This window comes from Anguilla rostrata, chromosome 16, assembly GCF_018555375.3.
Source record: "Anguilla rostrata isolate EN2019 chromosome 16, ASM1855537v3, whole genome shotgun sequence".
In the NCBI taxonomy this organism is placed as follows: Eukaryota; Metazoa; Chordata; class Actinopteri; order Anguilliformes; family Anguillidae; genus Anguilla; species Anguilla rostrata.
In genome coordinates this window covers 2923987-2946092 of record NC_057948.1, presented here as the reverse complement: position 1 = coordinate 2946092, position 22106 = coordinate 2923987, and the positions used below count along the sequence as shown (strand labels likewise).

At 40.9% G+C, this 22106-nt stretch overlaps 1 protein-coding gene and 1 long non-coding RNA gene across 2 annotated transcripts in view; both read right to left on the bottom strand.

The window, feature by feature from the left end:
- The window catches only part of LOC135242400 (protein NLRC3-like), a 1894071-nt gene that overhangs the window by 941712 nt on the left and 930253 nt on the right, over positions 1–22106 (bottom strand). The gene's annotated exons all lie outside the window — the stretch shown is intronic.
- Positions 2608–4430, bottom strand: LOC135242462 (uncharacterized). The gene is made up of 3 exons (XR_010326354.1): positions 4172–4430; positions 3878–3947; positions 2608–2641 (listed from the first exon to the last, which is right to left on the bottom strand). It is a non-coding gene; the product is annotated as an uncharacterized LOC135242462 (long non-coding RNA).

Here is a 22106-nt window from a genome sequence, read left to right as displayed (position 1 = left end):
CTCTCACACAGTGTTACACACCTCTCACGCAGTGTTACCCACCTCTCACGCAGTATTACACACCTCTCACACAGTGTTACACACCTCACACAGTGTTACACACCTCTCACACAGTATTACACACCTCTCTCACAGTGTTACACACCTCTCATACAATCCTGACTCAGATGGCTTTGAAACAGTTTCAACTTCTCATCCTTCTTCAGCTTCATCAGAGTGTGCAGGAGAGACAAAAAAGAGAAAAAAGAGAGAGAAAAAAAAAACACATGAAGAAGTGTGCTGTATCAGAGTGAAATAAACACATGAAGAGGTGTGCTGTATCAGTGTGAAATAAACATATGAAGAGGTGTGCGGTATCAGCGTGAAATAAACACATGAAGAGGTGTGCTGTATCAGAGTGTGAAATAAACACATGAAGAGGTGTGCTGTATCAGAGTGAAATAAACACATGAAGAGGTGTGCTGTAACAGTGTGTGAAATAAACACATGAAGAGGTGTGCTGTATCAGTGTGAAATAAACATATGAAGAGGTGTGCGGTATCAGTGTGAAATAAACATATGAAGAGGTGTGCGGTATCAGTGTGAAATAAACACATGAAGAGGTGTGCTGTATCAGAGTGTGAAATAAACACATGAAGAGGTGTGCTGTATCAGAGTGAAATAAACACATGAAGAGGTGTGCTGTAACAGTGTGTGAAATAAACACATGAAGAGGTGTGCTGTATCAGTGTGAAATAAACATATGAAGAGGTGTGCGGTATCAGTGTGAAATAAACATATGAAGAGGTGTGCGGTATCAGTGTGAAATAAACACATGAAGAGGTGTGCTGTATCAGAGACTGAAATAAACACATGAAGAGGTGTGTTGTATCAGTGTGTGAAATAAACACATGAAGAGGTGTGTTGTATCAGTGTGAAATAAACAGGAAGAGGTGTGCTGTATCAGAGACTGAAATAAACACATGAAGGGGTGGGTTGGTGAGTATGTTAATTAATCATAATTAACCATTAATAATATTATTATCAAATAATAATTAGATAAATGTTCCAAAAATCCCGGCCGGACCCACCCAACAATGATGACTGGCTCCAGCCCCCACACAAACCTGACCAGATGGATGGAATTTTGTCTTGTTTTTTTTTCCTGACAAACACCTTTATTATTTAGGTTGGCCCAGTGTAAAATACTCAGTTACATGAACTTGGTTATTTTGTTTTTGTATTTGAATGGAGTATAAAATGTAGTTTATAGAAAAAATAATATTTTGTTGGCTGAATACCTCAATATTAATTTAAGTCAATATTGTCAAATAAAGTTAATACAACTTATTTATCTTTGCTCAGCCAACATAACAGAATTGTCACCAGATCAAAGATTTTGTAATCCAAAGAATGTTGAAAGTACAGCAAGCTTAAAAGTGCTAATGGAAACAGCTACTTAAAAATTTTTAGATGTGAGAACCAAACATTTTATCACAGGGTGTTCTTTATTACAGTTGCTGAACTAAATGCTCAAGGATCCTTTTTTTGTGGCAAGTGCTTGACAGCTAGAAAAGAGACATATACTTCCAGACACCAAACATGCAGCAGTGCTAAACGCTCATATTAGAAGTCCAGCTTTTGCTCCTGATTGATTTATGTGGTTATGTGGGATACTACTTGTGATAAATCAAGAATTTCCATAGAATAATGCAGTTTCTCTGTGCAATACATTTAATAAATGCCAACTGTGAACTTAATTCTTTTTGTTTAAAATTCTCAGTTTGGAGTCTTCCTCTGCTGCCATTTGTGGGACCTGCTAAAGGAATCTGGACTTTCTGTGAGGCAGGGAGGAACAGGCAGCACTCCAGAACTGGATTAGATGTTAAGTTGTGTCTTTTGAGGGGTTAAATGCAGCACATTAGCATTAGCACTAACGCTTCTTTTGCACAGCCAGGAGCTTCACTTACTGATTCCACTAAAGATTCCCTTCTTCCCAAACATTTCCGATTTTTAAATCCAGGGAAAACATTTATACCATTTGGTGATTTGGCACTCTCTGGTGATCTTACACTCTGTGCAAAGTGGCGGTAACCCAAACACAAGTGTCTTTGCTACTTTCAGACTGACACAGTCATTTTCCTGTCCGGAGCTGGCGCTGTTTAAATAGCAAATGAATTTGCTCCCATCTGGGCGAGTTGGTCTTAAGATCAGGTGTGGTCAGGCGCATCGCAATTTTGATCCAGCTGAAAGTGTTAAAAAAAGACGAACTAAAAACCGCATTGCTACTTTAAGGGCTCAATATTAATACAGAAATGTGCACCTACATAAACGCCATTTACCCTCCTGCCTGTTACGCTCACAGGGGCGCATAAACACATCAAGATTACAATGTGAAGGATTATTATTGTGTATATCAAAAATACACAATAATAAATATAACGTCATAATAGATCAATATTGATCTGAATTAGACAATCGCAGTAATGAGAAATGAAACTGGCCATAATATATGTGAACCATAGGGGAGCCCACTCCATCAACATCCAGGAGATGTGCCATATGATTACCCATGCATTTGCAGATTATCCTGGATAAAGACATGACTCCTTTATATTGGCCAACTCTGTCTTCTAGGGGAATCCCCCTCCTGGAGGGGTGGCTGTTAGGGGACAATAGCTATCCGTTAAAGACACAGCTGAAGATAATATAATAGAGTCTGTGAATAGTCATTCAATCTAAAACTGTAGCCCAGTAGAGAGGACGTTTGGAATGCTGAAAATGCACTTCAGATGTTTGCATAAGTCAGGTGGAACTTTACAATACAGCCCTCAGAAGGCCTGAATATTCTTTGTGGTGTGTTGTGTGTTGCATAACGTTGCCAAAGTCATGGATGTCTCAGACATAAATGAGGACACATTACAGGAATTTGGAAGGCATGAAACTGAACTGCATGTGCTGATGCATATTAATGAACTGAGATACCCCAGCAGCACGGGCGAGGAGGAATCAGCTGGCAGAAGAGCTGCTTCATCTACAGCCTGGTAAGCAGACAAAATTGTTTATTTGATCTAAAAACGTCCAAAAGTTCGTCCAGTGAAAACTGCATTTATTTGGACATTTTAAACGATGTCAATGCATTTTTGCAAATTAATTTCAAATATGGTCCTTGGATTCACTGGGCACAATGGTTATGTTTTTACGGTTATTTGTTTTTCGAATCTTGATACGATTCAAAAAACAAAGGTGAACTCAAATTTCACAATTTTAACACTGTTGTCTTCACATTTTTTACATTATAGCGACCATTAAAATTCTGAGAATTTTAATGGACTCGCATAGGAGCACATCTGATTTAGTCAGAGGTAAATCTATCTTTTTAAATCCACCATTATATCATCAATACACCAAGGTGCAAGTGCAGGTGGCTTTCAGAAGGAATGTGAGATGTGAGATGATATGCTGATTGGTTTATCACATGCTTATACCCAAGACACACCTATAAATTAAGACAGTAAGTTCAGCCCATTGGAACCTTGTGCCTTACAATGCGCTCAAATAATCCACTGTTAAACGAGTATAAGTGGGTTTGGACACAACCTAAATATATGTGTGCCACGTGCTTTAGACTAGGCGCTAAGATCATTAAAATAGAGCATTTTTTATTACATTTTTTAAATGTTTAAGTAAAAAGCTGGTTTATTGTGTTCATATGATATTCCACTTTGGGTGGTCATGAATAATATAAAAAAAGGTGCAATACGTTACTAAAGTTAAGGGCAATGTTAAGGGCACATTACCCTTGCACTACATTATATAGGTATTATATTTACTCAAATGAATTTACTGCACGAAGAAAACACAACCCATTAAAAACTAGAAAAAAAAGAACTCATACCTTTTTTGAGGAAGATAATTTCTCTGAACTCTTCTCTTCAAAAGAGCTGGACTCCAGTGACTGCTGGATCCTGTGAACAAAACAGGGAGACAGAGCTTCCAGTTAAACTCATCCTGCAACTGTGGCTCTAACTCAAAGCACATGGAGACAGAGCTTCCAGTTAAACTCATCCTCTTACTGCAGCTCTAACTCACAGCACATGGAGACAGAGCTTCCAGTTAAACTAATCCTCTTACTGCAGCTCTAACCCAAAGCACATGGAGACAGAGCTTCCAGTTAAACTCATCCTCTTACAGTAGCTTTATCCAGAGTATCCCAGAAGAATCTGTTTTACACAATGTGTACTGAACCATTTGCGCAGTTTCTCTCTTGTACACCCAGCAGAGTTAGAAATGAATCAGCGCTGCGCACAGAATGCGCAAAGAAAGTTCTGTCAGGAAACTCAAAAATCGCAGCTGACCAATCGCTTGGCTCCATTAACCGCATACCCGCGCGTTTCCACAATCATCCAATTGCATACACATAACACTCTTCTCTTACCCATCCAATCACAGGCACACATCACCAATGGAGTGCCTTATAAAACCACCAATCAGACCTCTCAATGCTGCTGCTTGCCTGCGCTGCTTTTGCCTGCTTCACTGCTGCTGCTCAGAACTGCACTCACCCTCCACCACCCCAGCACCACCTACTGTTTGGATCTGCTCCTAGATACCGGGGGGTTTACTGGTATTCCTCCTGTTTAGTAGGGGAGATGTATAGTACTCCCTGTTAGATAGGGTAATGCACCCTGGTGCGTGCACTGATACCTGAAGCAGATCCATTCACTGCCAAACCCAAAATATATATTTACATATCTATGTAAATATTTTAGTACGTACTTAGCCCCTGAAGAGATGTGGGTGAGAACATTTTTTTTAAATATTATTGAGTTCCCTCGCAAAAAAATGTAAAAAATTAAAATAAAGATAAAAGATGTTAGCTGTTAGACTATTGTGAATACATATAGCCTACATTCCTCTGACACACACATAATAAATAATTAGATAATATGCATTTATATTGGTTAGTGAGGGCTAGTTAGACCATTCTGAATACGTATAGCCTTGCGACACTCAGTAAGTCTTCATTAACACACAGTACATAAATACATAATGTGTTTATTTACTCATGTGTATGTGTTAGTTAGAGAGGGACAGCTAGCTAGACTACTGTGAATAGCCTACTCGCAGTCATTCCTCTGTCACAAACTGTCGCTTGCTAGCTATATCTTATGCTCAGCAATTTGTGCACAGGAGCAAATATTAATACATATGCCTAGCATCGATAGCTATACAGCTGTCGGGGTAGCAGGGTTGATGACTGGGTTGCCAGACTGGGGAACGCTCCCCTAAATGTAGGGGATTAAAAACATTATTTGGGGAAGTATTACTAAAAATGTGTTTGGGTCAATGACAGATGGGGGATTTTAAAAGGAGGTATGGGGGGAAATTGTGAGAAATTTGTATGGGAGTCAGTTGAAGATGGGGATTTTTGAGGAGTTTGGATGTTGAACTACCAGTTGCTTCCTGGAATGATCAGTTTTGCGATTCGACCTGCTTGTGTTTTACTGTGAACTTGGCTTTAAATATAAAGATGTCAGCTGGCTAGACTAATTGATCAGCTTTACTTTGAACATTCCATTGAACAAGTAACAGTAAACAGATGTGCTAGCTACATCATACGGCCTCATAGAATTGCGATTAATAAAGGCTAACATCACACTAGCCCTTGCTTCGTGTAAGTCCGATCACCACTGCAGTGAAGTTAACAGTCAACTGGCTACGATTCCTGCGAGAAATGTGTAGTCACGCTGAAGTGCACACGTGTCGTCCACGATCTAAAGCTCCATTTTGCACTGCCTAAAGCTACTCTTAGCAACTAACATTGGGAAATGAACATGTCATTATTTTGATCCAGTGCTCAAACATTTGGAACATTTGCTTAGCTTTTAATTCATTATTCAGCTGGGGGATTGCAACATTAGCCACTTAGCACGCCAAGAACTAGATAACATTAGCTGGCCTAGTTAAGAACCCATCTGATTAAGAACGTATCGCTTGCTGGCTAGCCAATAACCAACCCATTAGCAGTTGCTAGGATTCCTGTTGTAGTATCTGTTGGATGAATGAGGATAATGGTTGTTTCATTAAACGTTTATTGACACAAACTGGGATTCATCATTGTATGTACAGAGGTTACGCATGAGACATGACTAATGTAAGAGACTGACAAGTGACACTGCACTATATTGGTTTGTTTACTTTACTGCCCTGCGTATGAACACGCATATAAAATAGTCCATTTATATGATACCTGGCTGTCTACTGCTGGTAGATCGACAGAAGTGCTATGGAGCATTTAGATCTTTAAAGAAATGGGTACTTAACTATGTAGTTAGCGCCCTAAGTGGCTAATGTCGCAATCGCTAGCTGAATAATGAATAAAGTTAAGCAAACGTTGAGTTGCTTGATCAAAATAACGACGCTTCCTTCCTTGTCATCATAAGAGGACAGCCTGAGGGCAGTTCATCAACCCTGCCAATCCTGACAGAAGCTCTAGCCAGACAGACAGCCAGATACGAAGATATAGAGATCTACAGTTGAGGCCAAAAGTTTACATGCACCCAGGCTAATTATATTCAAACTCAGTTTTTCACAACTCTGCACATGTCATGTTACCATACATTTATTTGGCAAGTCAATTAGGGTATCTACATTGTTCACATCAGAAGTCATTTTAAAACAATGGATTAGAGACAGATTTATTTCAGCTTTAATTCACTATATCCGAAATCCAGAGGGTCAAAAGTTTACATACACCAAGTGCATTGTCACTTTGAACAGTCTGGAAGATTCCAGAAATTGATGTCATGACTTTGTAGAAGCTTCTGATTAGCCAATTGTCATAATTATGAGTTAATTGGGAGTTATTTGGCACCTGAGGCCGTATTCAAGGGCCTACCTTTAGAGCCACTGCCTTTCTGCCCTTGATACCATGGGAAAATCCAAACAACTCAGCCAAGACCTCCACAAGTCTGGTTCCTCTTTAGGAGAAATTTCCAAACAACTGAAGGTACCACGAGCATCTGTACAATCAATTGTATGCAAATATAAAAAATCTTGGGACCACACAGACACTGCATCATTCAGGAAAGAGGCACAAATTAACTGCCAGGACTGAACAAACTTTGGTCCGAAAGATTAAACTGAACCACAAGACAACAACAAAGGAACTGGTGAAGGAGTTGGAGGCATCAGGTACCAAAGTATCTACATCCACCATTAAGAGAATCCTACATCGCCACGACCTGATAGGCTGTTGCACAAGGAAGAATCCCCTACTCAAGGACTGGCATAAAAAAGCCAGAATGAAGTTTGCAGATGATCACCATGATGAAGACTTAGCCTTTTGGAGGAATGTTCCCTGGTCAGATGAAACAAAAATTGAACTGTTTGGCCATAACTATCAGCGCTATGTATAGAAGAAAAAGGCTGTGGCATTTAATCCGAAGAACACCATCCCAACTGTTAAGCATGGGGGTGGCAGCATCATGTTGTGGGGGTGTTTTGCTGGAAAAGGGACTGGTGCACTTCAGAAAATAGATTGTATCATGAGGAATGAGGATTATCTAGAAATACTGAAGCAACACCTCAAGACATCAGCTAGAAAGTTAAAACTTTGTCGCAACTGGGTCTTCCAGCAGGACAATGATCCTAAGCATACCTCCAAAGTTGTATTAAAATGGCTTAAAAATGACAAAGTGAAAGTATTGGAGTGGGCATCACAAAGCCCTGACCTGAATCCCACAGTAAATTTGTGGACTGAACTGAAAAAGCGTGTCTGAGCAAGGAGGCCCACAAACCTGACTGAGTTACACCAGTTCTGTCAGGAGGAATGGGCAAAAATTCCGGCAAAGTATTGTGAGAAGCTTGTGGTAGGCTACCCCAAGCGTTTGATTCAAGTTAAACAATTAAAAGGCAACGCCACCAAATACTAACAAAGTGTATGTAAAACATTTGACCCACTGAAAATCTGATACAGTACATAAAAGCTGAAATAAATCTGTCTCTTAGCTATTATTCTGAAATGACCTCTTATGGAAATAAAGTAGATTCCCTAATTGACTTAACATGGGAAGTGTATGGTAACATGAAATGTGTGCAGCTGTGGAAAATAGAGTTTGAATGTCTTTAGCCTAGGTGTATGTAAACCTTTGGTCTGAACTGTATGTAAGAGTTTCTATAATCCAAAATGCCTCGGCTCATATTCAAGACTGCTAGCTAGGTCAGGTGCCATTTTCAACAAGAAAGTCTTTCTACATGAAATATGATGTAGCAGGGCTCGTTTTGCGGGAGGAATTCAGGGCAATTAGAGGACCACGCCTACTGGTTAAGCAGACACACACCTGGATGATGTTACGAATCAGTCCAGGATTTAAAAGTGTGCTTCTTTCCACAGTAGGCGTCTGAGACCGGGATCACCCACGACGGTGAGAGAGCACGTACAGACCAGAGAAAAGGCTAAAAAGTGCTCGTATAATTTCATTTATTTTGTCTTTGTTATTTTAGTTTATTGTTTTTGTCCAGATCACGTGAGGGTGACGGGCAAAGGTTTTTTCATGTTCGTGTTTGAATATGCTCTCTCTCACTATTGAAAATAAAACTCTGGAGTTATCTGAAATTCCCGCATCTCCCTGTGTCCAGCTCTTCTGTCCCTAACAGGGTGATCACGGCATGTGACCTATGTAAATAATGCTCTTGCCACTTTTGTGCAGGTGAGGCAAGCTAAATTGAAAATGCCTAAGCACTGACCCTTCTCTGGATGCAGGGAAAGCAATATACTTTTTTCTTTTCCCAAAAATGAAGAGAACTACAAGAAAACAACACTGAAGTTAGCTCCCAATTCGAAAATTCCAGTCCGCTGTAAATCGGTTGTGTTATATGATTGAATGTTTTCACAGTCTTCCTTACATGTTTGCAAAGGTTATAATGTGCTTCTAAAAGTGAGCTACGGCTCGAGAGAAATTGAACAATGGTGGTAATGTGAAATTAAAAAAAAAAAATTATGTTCTGTTCTCACGTGTCTTTTTAAAGCTGTAATATGGAAAGATCAGATAAGTGTCATGTATTTTGTTTTCTCCTCAAAATCTAATGGTCTCACCATTGCATCACGTACTGTATAGATGAGAGAACAGGAACTAATGTACATGTGAAATGGTGTGGATGAAATATCACTGCACCGTACGCAAATAAAACTCCACACTGTCTATATAAACAAATACAGTAATAAAATCCTATTGAAAAACGATCATAAGGCATGGCAAATTCTCCTCATAATTTAAAGGTCTCAAACTTTTGACACTTAATTATGACAGAAGAGGTCCTGAAGTAGTAGTGACCTGATTTTGGTGAAATATTCCTGAAGCGTTTTCAAATAATCCCACTCCAAACTATGTAATCCAATAGTGGCTAATTGAAAGAAAATTAAAATAGGCATTTCTCCCCAAATTTATAAGGTCTCAAAGTTTTGACACATGTTCATAACAGATGGGGTCCTGCTCTATGTCCTACCCATTTTCATGAAATTTCACTGTACCATTTTTGAATAATCCCACTACAAACCTTGTAATCCAATACAAATTAATAGAAAAAATGAAAATTTGGATTGGAATTTCTCCCCAAATTTTAAAGGTCTTAAACTTCTGACACTTGTTTATGATAGGAGGGGTGATGGGTTCGGAGTGTTTCTCCTCTCTGCAAGTAGTGATGCCATATGGTATCAGGCAACATTAGGGGAATAGGTTGTTAAGGGACAAAACAGATGCCATTAGGGAACAAAGAGATTCCTTGCAGATAGGATGGACACGCATACCCAGTCAAGGCCCCAGAGGGTATTTAAACCAGACCATAAGACCAGTGTGGGGCGGGTTGCTGTACCGCAAACTTGTGTTGTGTTTCAGTGACATTCCCGCTGGCCAGTATGATTACAATAAACTTTTACTTTCTTCAGTAAAGTGTTTGTTGTCTTAGTGATTTCCTGTATCGTCCTGACTTTGATTACACGAGAAGAAGCTGGGTCCTAACAGTTTGGGGATGAGGATAGGATTTGGAAATATCTTCTGAATTTGATCAATGAGCATCAACGAGAGGGTGAGTATCATTTTTATTAAACTGGCCACGCTGACTAGAAATCGATAATCCTTGAACCAATTTTAGAGGTGACTCCTAAATCATTTTGTAAAGGAACAGCATGGACAGGACATGTTGTGAATATCACTGTGTTTTGAAAAGCTAGTGTGAAACAGCGGTGTCATTCCTGGGTTTGTGCTATCAAGTGCCTTGTAGCATGTTGAGGAGCATTTTTGTGCTATCAAGTGTCTTGTGGCACGTTGATGAGCATTGTTCTCGAGAAGGCTGATTTGAGATTATCTTATTGGATGTCAGACATAAGGCCATTGTGTGTGTGTGATGGTTGTGCAGATCTGCGTATGTGTATGTGTGTGTATATGTGGTTCTGAGAGCGTGGAGTTTGCTGCATTCTTCCTAGTCCTCTTGTGTCATAGATAAAGCACGAAGCCCGCATAAACTGGCAACATCTGATAATAACAGGAGTAAAATAAACCACCTTTTTGGAGTAAAACATATAAAGAGGCCTGTGCACAAAAACAACATCCCCATATTCACTGACAATAAGGGTGGCCACATAAGAAAGGAAAACTTCGCTGAGTTGCCACCTCTACCCTCAACTCCTGCCTCTCCCAGTCCTTCGACTCACTTTGTCCTCTTGTCTCCAAACCAGCACGCTCCTCACCCCCCTGCCCATGGCTGACTGAGCCACTACGCTCCAGCAGAACATCACTGCGGGCTGCAGAGAGGAAGTGGAGGAAATCCCGATCCTCTGATGACCTGACCGCATACCATACCCTGCTGGCGACTTTCACATCTGCCCTCACGACTGCGAAAGCCTCTTTTTTCCAATCTAAGATCAGTGCATGTGTCTCTAATCCACGCAAACTATTCTCCACCTTCTCTTCCCTCCTCATTCCTCCTCCACCCCCACCTCCCTCTTCCCTCTCCGCAGATGACTTTCTGGCCACCTTTGAAGGAAAGGTGGCTACAATCCGGAACTCCTTCGCCCATCCAGTGAGCCCCCCAACCCCCCGGGACAAACCCACAGCCACACTGACCTCCTTTGAAATGCTGGAGGACTCCGATGTATTACAACTCATCACCTCTCATCGGGCAACCACCTGTCCACTTGACCCCATCCCATCTAAAGTTCTCCAATCCATTTCCAGCGAGCTCCTTCCCTATCTGTCCTCCATTGTTAATTCCTCTCTCTCCTCTGGTCATGTTCCCTCTGATTTTAAGATGGCTCGTGTTACCCCACTTCTCAAAAAACCCACCTTAGACCCCTCCGATGTAACGAATTATCGACCCGTATCGCTTCTACCCTTTCTGTCCAAAACCCTTGAACGAGCAGTTCTTAAACAATTAACCTCTTTTCTCCATCAGAACAACCTGCTAGACCCTCACCAGTCTGGCTTCCGATCCGGGCACTCAACAGAGACTGCACTCCTAGCTGTGACGGAGGCACTTGCCACTGCAAGAGCCTCACGCCTCTCCTCTGTCCTGATCCTTCTTGACCTGTCTGCAGCTTTTGACACGGTCAACCATAAAATACTCCTCTCCACCTTGGCTGGGATGGGAATTGCCGGGACTGCCCTGTCTTGGTTTGCTTCCTATTTTGCAGATAGGACCTACCAGGTCACCTGGAAGGGGTCTGCCTCTGCTTCTCATCCACTTGTTACGGGAGTGCCGCAGGGATCTGTACTGGGTCCTCTGCTGTTCTCCTTATACACCAGATCTCTTGGTTCAGTCATTAATTCACATGGCTTTTCCTATCATTGTTATGCAGATGACACACAACTCTTCTTTTCTTCCCCCCCTCGGCCACACAGGTCAATCTTCCTGACAGATCTCTTCCTGCCTGGCTGACATCTCCACCTGGATGGCCAGCCACCATCTGAAGCTCAACCTCAACAAAAACAACATCCCCATATTCACTGACAATAAGGGTGGCCACATAAGGAAAACTTGGCTGAGTGTGAACATAAAGTGCACTTAATCTGCTAGCCCTTTTGTTGTTTATAAACTGAACCTTGACACCTGGCAGACATGCTGAGCCAAAATGGCAAAGTTGAATCCAACCACACTGCTGCCATCACCAGATAAGGGTGAGCCTCATCACTGCTGTGTTGAAATAGAACCAGGTAACACATCTAAGGGTAATGGAAATACCGATAGCAGAGGCACTTGACCTGTACGTTGATGGATCTTCTTTTTATGTTGACAGTAAACTACACACGAGGTGGGCAGTGTGCACACAGGACGGGGCATTGATAAGACACGGGCAGCGAACAGGACAGTCTGCACAAGTGGCAGAATTGTATGCGATAGCAGAGGCATGTGACGCAATGATAGGGTATGACATAAACACTTACACTGATTCACGCTATGCGTTTGGGGTAGTACACGATTATGTGGGTCTGTGGGCGAATAGGGGGTACCTGACTAGCATAGGATCCCCAATTCAAAATGGGGGAGTAGTGGAGAGACTACATAAAACTAGTACTGGCACCAAAGTGAGTAGCAGTAATAAAAGTAAAGGCACACACCAAAAGAACAGACCCGCACACAGAAGGGAATAGGTGCGCTGATGAACGGGCTAAAAGAGCAGCCACAGAGGGAGCGATAACACCGGCCTTGGCCGCAGTACAGGATGGTAAATGGTAAATGGACTGCATTTATATAGCGCTTTTATCCAAAGCGCTTTACAATTGATGCCTCTCATTCGCCAGAGCAGTTAGGGGTTAGGTGCCTTGCTCAAGGACACTTCGACATGCCCAGGGCGGGGTTTGAACCGGCAACCCTCCGACTGCCAGACAATCGGTCTTACCTCCTGAGCTATGTCGCCCCTGGAAAAGTAAGCAAACAAAATTAAACCAAAAGAAGACATTTTTGAGTAAGAGCAGCTTCAGCATCTAGCACCACGAGCAGAGAAGTGGTTATGGATGGAAAATTGGAGGAGGCTTGGGGATGACAATTGTCATGGAGTGAAACCATGACCTGTGGACGTTTACAGTTTTAAGCATGCGCACATGGTCCAATGCATGTTCTTTTTAATTGCGCGCAACGTAACAACCATATAAAGTAACGTGAAGGAAGGAGGGGAAAATGTACTTACCTTTGTTTGTGTGTGTTCTGAAGGTGAATTGTAAATGAATGAGAACGAGAAAATGTGGCAAAAACGGAAAAGAAACAATGTTCGTTTTACCGCGAATTTAAAATACTTTTTTTTTAAAAACGACCGCAAATGTTAAATGAAATTGGTAGCGGTACCGTTGTTTGTCGTAAATTTGTGGGGGGAAAAAGTTAAATTATTGAAGGTAAAATGTAACATTCATGTTAAACATTGTTTTATTTTGCATTATATGAAAAGTTAGCAAACACCAACCAAACATACAGCCGGTATTTCTGGAAGCCTTCCATGGAAGCGCGACCTATACCATAGGGCTTTTTCATGGGGGTGTTTAGGACACGTCATGTGTGAAATCCCAAGGGGGGAGGATGTATGCATTTGCTTTTGTTTTCCGTAATGGGCAATTCATTATTCACATTCATTTGTTTATGCATAGTAATTATTTATTGTTGGTTCTAAAAATGTAAATGTAAAATAATGATAAAGGGAAGAAACTTTATTTTTTTGTAATAGGATTGCCAGGGGAGGGGCTTGGGCTATATAAGCCAGAGGAAAAGTCCTCCTGGGCCAGAATTTATATTTTCTGTGTGTGCTGAATGGTCATCTAGACGCGCAGCTTATTTCAACAAGTAGGGCCTACTAGGTTTTGTTTACTTATTTTTGTTTTGTTTATGGTATTTGTTGTATATATATCTCATCAAAAACACATTTTCAACGTACAAAAATGCCAAGTTACTCACACATACAAGACATACACCGTCTATAACTCATTCATTCAGACTGTCAAAATCCAGGCCTGCCATTAAAAGTATTGATATCAAAATGACGCCAAGTTACGGTACTACAAACAATATAGGCTATCTTGCCTCATCAAAATTAAATAACATGTATTCCAAAGCAATGCTACCCAATATTTCCTCAATTCTTTCAAGTGACTTGGCCCTGTGTTTTGTAATCTTACCATTTAACAATGTCATGCAAACTTTGTGTCAGATCAAAGAGTCAAAAAAGAGTCATGGACCCTTATTCATTAATGGGGTCCATGATAGAAGTGTATCATTCCTTGGTACATAATTGGGTAAGGCGCATGCGACACCAGATGGGGCAAACCTGGTGGCACCCTAAGCTAGGGGTAAACAGTCACAAATATGTTCGGAGATGTATCACATGTGCACGATGTAATCTAGGGCCCACCCTTAAGACTAAAATGAAACAACCAAGATTGAACCAGGTTTTTGCACAGTTGCAAATTGATTATATAGGGCCAACCGAACACTGAAGAATAAACTAACTAAACAATTGTTTTCTACTGGAGGGAAGGATTGGGTGACACAGCTACTAGCTGTGCTTCTCTCCATGAGAGCAGGACTAATTAACCCTAATGAACTTTCTCCCATTGAGGTTCTGACAGGCCGCCCCATGAGGACTCCAGGGGATTTATGCCTCACAGGGGGGGAGTTGCATGTTATGGGAGATAAGTTAGCAGATTACTGCAGGCTCCTGTCACAGTGTGTTTCACAGGATCCCAGGGCAGAGCCAGACGCTGCAGAAGAGAAAGGTGAAGAGTGCCGGGTGAATCCGGGGGACCAGGTTCTGGTAAAAGCTTTCCAGAAAAAATTAACTTGAACCTAACCGGACCGGACCATACACAGTTCTGTTGACCACACCATCAGCGGCCCGAGCCTCTAGGATTCCAGTGTGGGTTCATTTGTCACGTTTGAGAAAATACAAGGGTGAGGCTCAACATGGGGCACAATAATCCCCGCCTACCCTATGGCATCCTATGGAGCCTGTTTGTTGTTGCGAGTCTCCGTGTTGAAGACACACTGATTCCAGACATCAGAGTATGCGCTAGTGCCGACGGGTGCAGTTGCACGTGGGACCGCGACTTCAATCACACTGGATGGGGATCTTTCCGGTGTCTCAAGGATATGTGTGGTATTGCTTATTGTCATAAATGTGGTTATTAGAAACATAACAAAATGGTGCATCACCCGTGTTGCAATGTTGTTATGAGAAATGTTACTGGTGTATTAGTGTGGAAAAATTCAAGGGTGTAGGTTGATACTGGTATGGGCTGGGAGACTGCATTAAGTTACAATGAGATATATGGGGAAAACTGGGTAAAGACAGAAGCGGGACGGTAGGAAGATGGCTGCCCCTCAGTGGAAGCAATTCATAAATTTGCTATCCACTCACAAGGAGAGCTGGCCATCAGATGTTTTCCTCCAGGGAAGCCAGACTCCTGTCTGAAATTGTATGCCGGCCCCAAGTTTGGTCTGGTCCCCGAAGGAGAGCCCCTCCCAGCCCTAGTAGGAGTATCAGTCCAACACTCCCCTTTGTTGATTCTGTATATGATCATGTATAAAAATGAATTCAGATGTTAACTTTTGCAACATATCAGACACTTATCTGCCTGTTACAATCCTGCAGCACACAGAGAACACAGGCACTTGGTGTCTGATGCTGCTACATGAGGAGGGGTCACAGGGTCAGCAGCAAGCACAATTTCTATGGCTATAAATTCTAATAATGGGGACTGGGCTGAAAATTTGGTGGCAGATGGTACGGTGTTGGTGGCAAAGGGGGGACTTCTTTCTAACCAGACTACACGCCATCCAGCTTCTGCTACACAGGATACTGGAGAAGCTGTGTCTGTTATGCTCCATCATGTGTTAGAAAGTAACCAATTGTTTGACAAAGCACTGCTCGGGGAGAACGTTTGCACCCGCAGAGAGGAGGTGTGTTATCAGCCCGGAATGCAGTTCAGCAGGGCGTGGCAGCCCTGATAGGAGACTGGCTCGCATCCCGCGTCCTTGGCTGGGCGAGAGCTGCAATCATAGCTAACCAGAAAAGGCACCATGGGTGACGGCCGGGGAGGGGTCCCTGTCAGTAATAGGGCTCTGCTCGGAGGACAACACAACGTTCAGTATATCATCAGTGACGGCCATAAACAGGTAGCTTTCTCCCAGGAGCAGTTTTCCACAGTAGGGGGATGGGTGCTTTGCACCACTCCCAGAGAATCAGGACAAGCCCTGTCATCATCACTGGGACCTGATGTAAAAGTTCAAGTATTATCAATATTGAATGGAGCCATAGCAGTGCGGGCAAACTCCACAGTTTGGTGTGGGGCGGCCCCCTCGCGGGGCCTTCGCAGCGACTTTGCATGATGCCAACATGCATTTCAATGAATCACGATGCATTTCATCGGTCATGTGTCTTGAAAACGATGACAGCATCTAAAACGCGCTCACATTGCATCCGGCTCTAAAGGGAGAAGCAGGCAAACGTTTCGCCCGGAGTGTTGGAGGACAGACCTTATGGCGGTGTAAAACCAATGATGTCGACCAAAAATGAAGACGCAAAAGGAAGATTTGTCATCTTCTAGACAGGTGGAGAAAAGGATGCCAGTATTTACAGTGAACAAAAGTGAAACAATAATAAAAATAAACAAACAAAAAGACCTGCAAAACAAAAAGAAAGTAACTATATTTTTACGGTTCAATAATGATAATAATAATAATAATATTTATAATAATACTTCGCACTGACTCGGACCAGTCTGCACCCAACAACCAACCATCCACAAATGATGGTGGTAGCTGCACTTAAATAGCTTCTCCACCCTTGGACCCTCCCAATTACCAAGAATTAAATGCAGTTCTACAACAGCTTAAAATTACCCATAAAAAATACTATCAATAATTAACACATTTAGATAATCAATACATTTCATTGAAATACTTCAGGTACACCACAAATCACATTATTTACCATGAACTACACAACCCCGGGAATAATAGATCGTCCCAATCAAACTGGCGGCAACTAAAAACTACAACAAACTACAAAATCCTATAGGAAGTTGTGCCGCGTCCTCTTGCCCCAGCGTGATGATGCAACCAGGAAGCATGCTGCACCACACGGAAAGATCTCCTCTGATTAATATCTAAAGTTTGTAATGTTACCAACATTTCAAACATGATCTAAATTCCAGCATACAGATAACACGAAATTCCAATACACCTAGTTCTAAACATGATTTATATGAGCACACCGTATTAACGTTAAACGCACAAACGCATAGCGATACATGATTCAAGCAGCACAATGGTAGTGTGAAACCATAGACATAACCACCGCATTGGCCTTTAGATCGTATGTCAACATCGCCGCCATATTGGACCAGGCAAGACTGGCCTGAAAACAAATAGCCTACAAGTGAACTGCGGTTTTTCTGGATAAAAAGCACTATAGCGTTTACATTTCTCATGGATTTCATTTAGTCGTTTTGATATTCAAGGGTTTATGATCTATGTGGAGTAGAAAAAAAAAAGTGTTTTTTCTACTCTACTTAAACCATAAACCATTTTGATGATGTATTGCTGATGCTAATGATTATATCAAAATCAATAAAAAATTTGATCGCAAATTATTTTTTTTACATATATAATGTTCATATTCAAACTGTTAGTCAGTTCAGGCGCCATTTTCAACTCAATCTGTCAAGCATCCACCTGAAACTTGGCCGGCATATCTGACCACCCGATGCTGTCTTTACATATACTATTTTCTTCAGCAGGCATTTGGTTATCTGAACAGCCATAGGTTTACTTTTAAGTCAATCAAATTACAAAATGAATTAAACAAGACTGTCACCTGTCAAATGAACCATCATTGCTGTCTGTGGGTCCAGCCATTTGCTAGTAACCTAAGTGCGTATCTGCCTCCACTCCCTGTGCGTAATGCAGATTGTGCTGACAAGCAGAGAGTGCATGCAGACTGAAGCGAGCTCGCTCTCAAAACAGCTTAGCATTGTACTATGAAATGAATTCATAACTATGGTGGATCGAAGAAAATGTTTTTTTCACTGTGATAACCGTAATTGAAGAGCTCGAAAAAGCAAATCTCAATTAGAGGAATAATTTCCATATTGAGAAAGTTCCGATTGGTTTGGAGAGTGTGCTCTAGACCGTGTGAGAGCCCTACTGGTGGGCATTTAAGTTTACTGAAGTGAATTTAGTGTTCTCCTCATTATTTCTTCTTATTCCACATCAAGTCAACATCCTGTACGCTACTCCTACAGTTTTTCAGCAAGACCTACCTTTTTCATCTTGTAGCTTCAATTAGTTGCTTGTGCTTTTCTTGTCAGTAGTGCAAATATTTTTGAGATATTTACCATTTTTGTTTACATTTTTTATTCATATTGTATTTATGTTTACCAAGAAATTGTCCCATTAATTAACACTAGTGGAATGTTCGGAATGTGAACAACACACTTGCAGCTGACATTGCAATCAGCCACTGCAGCAGCAACAGATACAGACCGTCTCTTTCTTTTGCAAAGCACCTAATGGATGAAATATCCAGCAAAGTGAGTAACGGCAGCAGCAGCAAAGCAAGTTCAACTCAAACTAATATTCGTTTTCTTTATAATTTCTGCTAATTCCTTCCAGCTAATGTAACATTTGTATTTCAACATTCAGCATAATATTAACTGCTGTAAGAAATTAACTCCCAAAAACATGTTAGAACTGATTCACCTCTGTTATTAATTCAAAATATGTGATTTTGAGAGCAGAAAACTTCTTTTGTAGTGTAGATAACCTGTTCAAAACGTTATCTAAAATGTGCAATTTGGAGAGGTTTTGTGATGTCTTGGAAAATCCATTGCAACATTTCACTGCTGTTAGTTATCTGCACAACAATATGTGAATTCTTTGCTGATGTGTCATTTTATTACTGGTTTACATTCATGAATGGCCCAGAAATACTTTCAAATGATTATTGCAAAAAACAAAAATAGAAAAAACAAATAAAGCCTGTGCCGAAATTGGCTTGCTCTCTCCCTTGGCTAAACGCCAGGTTTGCAATGGGCAGGGTTCATTGGGTGTTAGTTCTGCAACTAACCCTTAAGTCCAGTGAAATTCTTTCTACATGTAATGTGTAAATAATGCTCTTGCCACTTTTGTGCACGCTAGCAAGCTAAATTGAAAATGCCTAAGCATTGCCCCTTCTCTGGATGTGGACAAAGCAATACATTCTTTTCTTTTGCCAAAAATGAAGAGACCCACAAGAAATGGGTTTTAATTCTGGAGCCCACAGGCACTCCAGTATTACAATAACCAGTGCAGTTAGTATTTGCATTACCCATTTTCTCAGAACAAAATAACTTTTCGCAGAACGTGCTGGATCGGTAAGGATGCCTACCATTAGCTAGCGACGATTAAAACGTTTTCAAGCTAAGACATGTGGAATCAAAGCCTGTCTTTATGTGGGTGTAATGTCCAGAATTTGAGACTGCTATAGAGTGTAATGTTAGTGTACAGTAGCTCAGTGTTACAATGCTATTACAAGTTGAATAATCTTCAGGTTTAATTATATGATGGGAACGCCTAGTTTATGTTGCTTTCTTTCGTTTTGTTGGGTACTGCATGGGACAATCTGCTCTAACCAGCTCTCACCTAACTAGCGATGAGAAACGGTTTACATACTGTATGACGTGTCTTACAGGTATGAATGTTAATGAGCGCAGGATACACACCCAACCTGCCCATGTCTGCCAGACAGGTTGCAATAATCTAACCGTGTGTATTACAATTCAATGGTTCTAATTCGGTTAAAACGTGAAAGAAGCATTAAGAAGAAAATCTGTCGTCACTTCTGGGGAATATAACAAAAATCTAGTTTCCTGGACCTTTAAGAGCACTGCAAACCATGTGGAAATTGCCTTTTTAAATGCTTGGGGTTAAGGGGTTAAATAGAGTCAATTTAAGTCTATTTAATTACCTTTGATCACCTGGGAACTCTCCTCTGAAATTGAGAGGACCACCCATTGAATCATCACTCTTCAGAGACACACAGCTGGGTACAGGTGACCCTGCTCTTTCTACCTTGACCCTGTGAACAAAACATAGAGACAGAGAATCCAGTTAAACTCATCTTCTAACCACAGCTCTATGTCACTGCACATCTGGCGATGACATAATAAACCCGACATACACCTGAATGTGACACAATACACCCACCTACACCTGAAAGGTGACAATGACATTGAAAGGTATATTTCCCTCCTGCCCCCTAGTGGTATGGGCAGCAGCGCCCACAGAATGGGGACAAAGTAAAGATTTGCAATTTATTAAAAAAGGGGCTACAAACACGTCACAAATTCAAGCTCAACGGCTGCAACAGCCTCCTTTTTGGCCAACAACACCACTCGTTCCCTTATCAGCGCTAACGGCAATAAATGTCAGTAAAATGAAAGGAGCCTCCCCATCCCCCAATCGCTCATTGCACACTAACCCACATCATAAAACATATTTTTTATACTTTCCATAATTAATTTGCCTTTCATATTTTTGCATGAAAAAATGTATTCCATTTAAGCTTTCAGAACAGCACCTCAGATCACCAAAACAATCATTCAGAAAAAAGTTTTAATTTCCATATGTAATGTACTTACTCTGCAGTCACTTTTGGTATATCCAATACTTGCATCTTTATGGCTCTTTTGTCAATGTAAGAATTTCTGTAATCCCAAATGCCCTTGCTCATATTCAAGCTAAGACTGTTAGCCAGCTCAGGTGCCATTTTCAACTCAATCTGTTAAGCATCCACCTAAAACTTGGCCGGCATATCTGACCACCCGATGCTGTCTTTACGTAGAGTATTTTGTTCAGTAGGCATTTGGTTATCTGAACAGCCATAGGTTTACTTTTAAGTCAATCAAGTTACAAAATGAATTAAACAAGACTGTCACCTGTCAAATGAACCATCATTGCTGTCTGTGGGTCCAGCCATTTGCTAGTAACCTAAGTGCGTATCTGCCTCCACTCCCTGTGCGTAATGCAGATTGTGCTGACAAGCAGAGAGTGCATGCAGACTGAAGCGAGCTCGCTCTCAAAACAGCTTAGCATTGTACTATGAAATGAATTCATAACTATGGTGGATCAAATAAAATGTTTTTTTCACTGTGATAACCGTAATTGAAGAGCTCGAAAAAGCAAATCTCAATTAGAGGAATAATTTCCATATTGAGAAAGTTCCGATTGGTTTGGAGAGTGTGCTCTAGACCATGTGAGAGCCCTACTGGTGGGCATTTAAGTTTACTGAAGTGAATTTAGTGTTCTCCTCATTATTTCTTCTTATTCCACATCAAGTCAACATCCTGTACGCTACTCCTACAGTTTTTCAGCAAGACCTACCTTTTTCATCTTGTAGCTTCAATTAGTTGCTTGTGCTTTTCTTGTCAGTAGTGCAAATATTTTTGAGATATTTACCATTTTTGTTTACATTTTTTATTCATATTGTATTTATGTTTACCAAGAAATTGTCCCATTAATTAACACTAGTGGAATGTTCGGAATGTGAACAACACACTTGCAGCTGACATTGCAATCAGCCACTGCAGCAGCAACAGATACAGACCGTCTCTTTCTTTTGCAAAGCACCTAATGGATGAAATATCCAGCAAAGTGAGTAACGGCAGCAGCAGCAAAGCAAGTTCAACTCAAACTAATATTCGTTTTCTTTTATAATTTCTGCTAATTCCTTCCAGCTAATGTAACATTTGTATTTCAACATTCAGCATAATATTAACTGCTGTAAGAAATTAACTCCCAAAAACATGTTAGAACTGATTCACCTCTGTTATTAATTCAAAATATGTGATTTTGAGAGCAGAAAACTTCTTTTGTAGTGTAGATAACCTGTTCAAAACGTTATCTAAAATGTGCAATTTGGAGAGGTTTTGTGATGTCTTGGAAAATCCATTGCAACATTTCACTGCTGTTAGTTATCTGCACAACAATATGTGAATTCTTTGCTGATGTGTCATTTTATTACTGGTTTACATTCATGAATGGCCCAGAAATACTTTCAAATGATTATTGCAAAAAACAAAAATAGAAAAAACAAATAAAAGCCT